The sequence below is a fragment of the Triturus cristatus genome, chromosome 4_1 (genome assembly GCF_964204655.1).
Source record: "Triturus cristatus chromosome 4_1, aTriCri1.1, whole genome shotgun sequence".
Classification (NCBI taxonomy): Eukaryota; Metazoa; Chordata; class Amphibia; order Caudata; family Salamandridae; genus Triturus; species Triturus cristatus.
In genome coordinates this window covers 323704243-323711188 of record NC_140585.1, presented here as the reverse complement: position 1 = coordinate 323711188, position 6946 = coordinate 323704243, and the positions used below count along the sequence as shown (strand labels likewise).

Genomic DNA, 6946 nt, shown 5'->3' with positions numbered 1-6946 from the left:
TGTGTATGTCAATACCACTTATTAAAGGGTCGCCCTCTATCCCTTATAGGCCTGTGAATTGGGCTTTTAACTCGGGTAGGGGGCCTTTAACAGCAAGTATAGACATTGGTAGCAGGATATAATCTCAGGTGCAGGAAGCAGCTTGGTTCCCTCGCAGGCAGAGGCTGGATGAGTAAATAGGGAACAGCCAGGCCTGGGAGGAAGTGTTCTCTTGGCAGCAGGGCTCACATTGGAGAGTTTCATTTGTCAGGTAGTGAAGTCCTAATCTGCTCTCCCTGAAGTGCAGTGCACCCTTCGCCCAGTGACACTGACACCCGCCCGCCGCATAGCTGCCAAGGTTTCAGATTGCTATAAGTGCCATTTTCATAATTTCAGTCAATTCAGTGTAATTATTAGTGATATTTCAATGACTATGAATGTGTCTGACACTTTCTAGCGAGCAAAATCAAGCAATGAAGAGAGATTAGAAACATAAATATCAGACATTGCACCCATTTATACATCGAGATTGTCTGAATCATACGTTTTGAGCTGATTATGCTCCCAAATAGGGCGTCACAGGTCTGTGATTGTTCAACACCTTTGAGCGATGCTTGTAATTTTTAGGCCAAGGTTTTGGTGAAAATGTACTCTATTTTTCTACGTAGAAAAAATATTTCTGTAGTGTGGCCTGCAACAAAACAAGAGACTCTCAGGACTCGCTTTGCTTCAGAGTCCTACGTCGAGCCATTTTGATTCTGAATTGAGTGGGTGGAGCCAGTGGATGAAGTGGGCGGAGCCGGAGAAAAGTAGGTGTGGCCTCCGACAAACATATGAGCACCTGCACTTCATATATTACAAATTAAGCACTGCTCCGCAGACAAAACTGCTCGCTGTGCTGCACTTCTTGGCCTCTGGGACATTCCAACCAACAACAGCCAGAGGCGGTGGCGTATCACAGGCATCCTTTTCAACCTTCCTCCCCACTGTCTTGGATGCCATACACAGCCTGATTCCGCAGCACCTATACTTCCCCAACACTGTGCAGGAGCAGATTGCCATCAAGCAAGGATTCCATGCCATTGCTGGCATACCACAGGTGATCGGTGCAATTGACTGCACACATGTACCATGTGTGCCCCCTGCGGACAGCAAACACATCTACCGCAACAGGAAGAACACCCATTCAATGAATGTGCAGGCAATAGTGGACCACCGCGGACTGTTCACAAATGTCGTTGCCAAATTTCCAGGGAGTGTGCATGATGCATTCATCTTCCGACAATGCATCATAAACCAGCGCTTCCAGGATGGCATATATGGAAATGCATTGCTTGTCGGTAAGTACCAACTGAACACACCACATGCACAAAAAACAATCATGTTGACCCATCTAGAGGGAGGATGTAAATACATTGCCTAGGTACTGATTGGGGGGGGGGGGCACAAAATGCATGGGCACATGTTGATGTATTGTGTACGAGGATGAGGTATACAGGCTCCACTGTGTAGAGCACTGCTACTCACAGTATGGCCCACGTGCTGCCAGCGGCCTGGCAAGAGTTTCTTGTTGGGCCGTGGACCTTGCAGACATTGTACCTGTGTGCCATGTCTGCAGATTTCAGAAGAGTACCACCAAACACTGCCGCAACAGCACGGACTCCGAGAGACTCTGCACCATGGGGGCTGTGTGAGTCCAGCGAAAGACAGACTGGAGATGCATGTGCACCAAGAGGTGAAACACAACAAAAAATAGTTAACAAGTAAATGGTCCATGAAAGACCTGTGAAGTACTGGGGTGTGGCTGTGTGTGTGCCCAGGAAGCTGTCCCAGCCCAGGCTGCCAGGGGGGGAGGTGACAGAGGGTGACAGAGGGAGAGAGAGGCAAAGAGACACAGGGAGGGCGACAGAGGGAGGGAGACCGAGGGCGACCGAGGGAGGGAGACAGAGATAGAGCAAGGGAGGGAGAGACAGAGCGGGAGAGGGAGACAGAGAGAGGGAGGCAGAGAGAGAGAGAGAGAGAGAGAGAGAGAGAGATATGTGTATGCCAAGTCTGGTTGTCCTGCGTAAAATAACAGGGACCCCCTGAATATGAGGAAAGAAAATGTAATTCATAGGACAGGGTAAAACACAGTGCAATAATAATTTCCTAGGCAATTAGGAATCTAGTAAAATAATACCAAATGAGTGTCCAATTAGTGTAGCCAACACAGTACTTAAAAATGTCACAGTAATTTTTATTATTAATAGATTCTCACAGAATCAGAGAAAAATGTATGGTTTAAAAAAACAAAAACACAGTTCGACAATACATGTATACATAATATAAACATTCAATATAATGATGTTATTCAATTTACAAATAAAAACATATCAGTGGCCATGTAATTATCTTCTACGCGCGTTTCGGCGAAAAGTACGCCTTCCTCAGGAAAAGCCACAATTCCTGTGAATTAAAAAAGCAAATACTTAAAATAATGTTACATGAATTATTGTTTTCCTTTTATGACTTTTACAACAGATTTTGGCTATAGGACCTAATGGACACTAAAACACAATTATAAATGAGAACGAAAGTTAAAAATAAAAGATAACAAGTATATACAATAACATTGTGCATACCGTTGATGTATATCTATCTAATGGATGCAGATAGAAATAATAAAAGCTCAGAATGGGTAACTGAGAAGGGAAAAGGCGAAAGAAGGGATAGCGAGGAAAGTACAAGATGTGAAAGAGAAAGAACTCGAGTGTATGAGTAGATAGACATCTAGGAGTGCAGAATTGAAACTAAGACAGATGAGTGTTTATAGTAGATAGTAATGGAGGAGGAGAACAGAGTAAGTAGATGCTAAGAAGATAAACAGTGCTTACTTCTAGTTTGCAGCCTAGCGGGCACATGAGGTGTGGAATAATTATCAGGAAAATGGATCTAACGGCCTGAAATAATCAAAGGCAATATATAAGGAAAAATAGTAATTGTAAGAGAAATAAACAGCTGAATATGAAGTTCTAGTTAGGTACCTGGTATTAGATGCAATGCTATTATCGATATGGTGTCACAATAAGTTGAAAAGAGGTTCAAGAGTGTTATCGGAGGATATCGTAGAACCTACAATTGTAATAAGGTACATTTATTTAGATATTAATGCAGCTACATAAAGACGCAAGATTATTGTTAGTCTCTATATGGGATTACATATATGTACCTGTTCTGTGATGTAGGTAAATATAAGATGTAAAGGTCAAATTCTTTTTATTTGATAAAATCGATGATAGTTCGTGAGTTCAGGATATTTCCTCTGTAGAAAGTAATTCTGAAATGGGAAACCCAGAATGTAATGTTACGATGGTAGGCGTCTATGAATGTCATTAATACTTAATGTCTGGTATATTTCCGTGTTTACCTTTTTATAAAGTTGTCTAGGGGATATTCAGCGTATGATGTTCAAGAAGATGCCGTTTGGATGACAGGCGTCTTTATGATGAAATAGATATCCTGGATAAAAAGACAAAAGAAGGACATGGATAGCTACAAAAAGTGTGTATTTTATAAATATTTAAATGCACAGGTAGGCCAGATTTAACTAGACTCGATTGGGTCTATAAACTCAGATCTATTTATAATGATCTTTCAAAAGATGAAGTTATTTGGGGCCAACCAGAGGCATAGAAATGTTCAACAAAGGTGAGTCTGTGCACGTGATATAACGGACCAATGTTACCGTGTCAGAGGTCTGTACTCAAAATGAGTATTTGATCTACTTTTTATCTAGGGGATATAGGGGTTTACAGATTGAACTCTATGGTGCTGGAGGTGTTCTTTTACCTAATCAACGAAGAGATGAAATATCAGTTACTTTTCCATTGCCACGAGCTCAGTTATAGGCCGAATGGATAAACGGCGATAGCGGGATTATCATGCATTTAAATATTGCAGTTGCGCTAATGAGATTGAGTAAAACTAATGGCATGTGCTACGTCAGTAGCGTGTGGGTGGGATCACTGATATTATCACAATGGATATATAACCTGTGGGTGAAGTTTCTACTATATTCACAATGAATACATGAAGTATGATAGGTATCAACTCGCGAACATGATAGTGAATTGGCGAACAGTTTTACCGCGTCAAAAGTCTATTGGCAAATCAAGTATTTAATTTACTTCTATCTAAAAGATGTAGGAGTGTGCAAATGAGACTCCATAGAGCTGGGGATATTCTTTACCTGATCAGCGAAGAGATGAAGTACCGATTACTTCTCCATTACCGCAAGCTCAGCTGTCAACCGGAAGGATGAACGGCGATGGCGGGATTATCGCGCGTTTAAATATGCCGGTTGTGCTAATATGATAGGGTGGAACTGAGTCTGTGTGCTACGTCAGTAGCATGTGGGCGGGGTCACTGCTTATGTCTCGAGGCATTCGTAATATATGGGCTGGATCTATACTTTGTTTGCAATGGATACATAAAATGTAATGAGTATCAACTGGCGAACATGATGATTGTCGTTTGTGTCTATATATATGAAAAAGGGCAAGTGTCCTGTATATAAATGTCTTGCTGGAGTAAATTAAATACGTGAATGTGGTCCTATGTGGATAATACATGAAATAAATAACTGCTGAAGATGGAAGGAGCTGTACAAGAATACTTTAATGGACATATAACTGCGTATGACATCAATTGACATAGCTGGTATATTACTCGCAGTAAAATGGTTAGATGTGAACGTGGCTATATATCAGTAGCCTGATATGCAATAATGTGTGTTTAGATGAGAGGAAGGTATTCGTTTAATCATGGAGAGATTAGTAAGTGAACAGGTATAATAAAAAGATCATATGTTGTGTGGGGACAGAGCATGCAAGTATGAATATTATGTATTGTATCTTAGTTATCTATGTGGGTAATTATATAATTGCATTTTCCCACGGCAGGTCACTGTTCAGGCCATGGCGGAAGGTGCCTAAGGAAAAGATCCAAAAAACGTCTCGTTTTTTTCGTACCGCGGTCCCACCTTGATTGTCAGGTGTATTAATTTTTTCCAAAATGCGCCAGCGTAGCTCATCTGGTCGATGTTGTGCCTGTATAAAATGTTTTACTAGAGGGGCTAGAAGTTTCTTGGTTTTGATGGCAGAGCGATGCTCTGATATTCTAATATGTATGGCTCTCGCGGTCTCACCTACATATCCTAGTTGACAGGGGCAAAGGATTAGGTAGACAACATTTTGGGTCTTACAATTCCACAAGTTAGTAGCTTGAATTTTAAATCCATTGTGGATCAAAGTTTCTCCAGATATAATGGAGTCACAAGATTTGCAATTAGTACATCGTATTGTTACTTTAATGGGGGCTTCACCATTAATAGATTTTTGGATAAACGGTGGTTGAGAATTTGGACTGGATAATGGCTTAACAATAATCTTGCGTCTTTATGTAGCTGCATTAATATCTAAATAAATGTACCTTATTACAATTGTAGGTTCTACGATATCCTCCGATAACACTCTTGAACCTCTTTTCAACTTATTGTGACACCATATCGATAATAGCATTGCATCTAATACCAGGTACCTAACTAGAACTTCATATTCAGCTGTTTATTTCTCTTACAATTATTATTTTTCGTTATATATTGCCTTTGATTATTTCAGGCCGTTAGATCCATTTTCCTGATAATTATTCCACACCTCATGTGCCCGCTAGGCTGCAAACTAGAAGTAAGCACTGTTTATCTTCTTAGCATCTACTTACTCTGTTCTCCTCCTCCATTACTATCTACTATAAACACTCATCTGTCTTAGTTTCAATTCTGCACTCCTAGATGTCTATCTACTCATACACTCGAGTTCTTTCTCTTTCACATCTTGTACTTTCCTCGCTATCCCTTCTTTCCCCTTTTCCCTTCTCAGTTACCCATTCTGAGCTTTTATTATTTCTATCTGCATCCATTAGATAGATATACATCAACGATATGCACAATGTTATTGTATGTACTTTTTATCTTTTATTTTTAACTTTCGTTCTCATTTATAATTGTGTTTCAGTGTCCATTAGGTCCTATAGCCAAAATCTGTTGTAAAAGTCATAAAAGGAAAACAATCATTCATGTAACATTATTTTAAGTATTTGCTTTTTTAATTCACAGGAATTGTGGCTTTTCCTGACGAAGGCGTACTTTTCACCGAAACGCGCGTAGAAGATAATTACATGGCCACTGATATGTTTTTATTTGTAAATTGAATAACATCATTATATTGAATGTTTATATTATGTATAAATGTATTGTCGAACTGTGTTTTTTTTTTTAAACCATACATTTTTCTCTGATTCTGTGAGAATCTATTAATAATAAAAATGACTGTGACATTTTTAAGTACTGTGTTGGCTACACTAATTGGACACTCATTTGGAATTATTTTACTAGATACACTAATTGCCTAGGAAATTATTATTGCACTGTGCCAAGTCTGGTGGCTAAGTGACCGAGGGGCTGTGTCCAACCACATGGTCAGTTCCCTTACTCACTAGCCCTGCCCCCTTCCCCATTGACCCCGCACCCACCCGTGTGTCACAGGGACACAAACCACACAGCAAATTTGGGACCAGAGAGAAAGTATGTGAGTACCCATGTTGTAGAGTAACCCCCAGTACCTGGCTATCCATTTACCTTATTAAAGTCATCCGGACTGGTATCCCACTCCGGTGTGAGGTCGCATGGTTGATGAAGATGATCATGTTGCAGTACTTATTGCCGGTGACCTATTAGGGTGGCCCAACGTTTCACAAGTACTCACACATGTACAATCAGTGTGTCAAGTCTGCGGTCTGTCGTGACCAAGGTTGTAACAATGCACTTTGATTGTAGGAAGTGCAGAGTGTGGCAAATGTGCATGCATAGGCCGGAAAATGTGTCATGAAACCACCATACTCCGCCATTAGTGTTGACTGCAGTGTTGTTGGA

General features: G+C 40.5%; 1 long non-coding RNA gene across 1 annotated transcript; it reads right to left on the bottom strand.

Annotated features, from left to right (window-relative positions):
• Positions 1-2267: 2267 nt before the first annotated feature.
• LOC146854877 (uncharacterized) lies at positions 2268-4267 on the bottom strand. The gene is made up of 6 exons (XR_014980761.1): positions 4208-4267; positions 3386-3477; positions 3188-3295; positions 3003-3090; positions 2853-2918; positions 2268-2424 (listed from the first exon to the last, which is right to left on the bottom strand). It is a non-coding gene; the product is annotated as an uncharacterized LOC146854877 (long non-coding RNA).
• Between the last annotated feature and the right edge of the window lie 2679 nt (positions 4268-6946).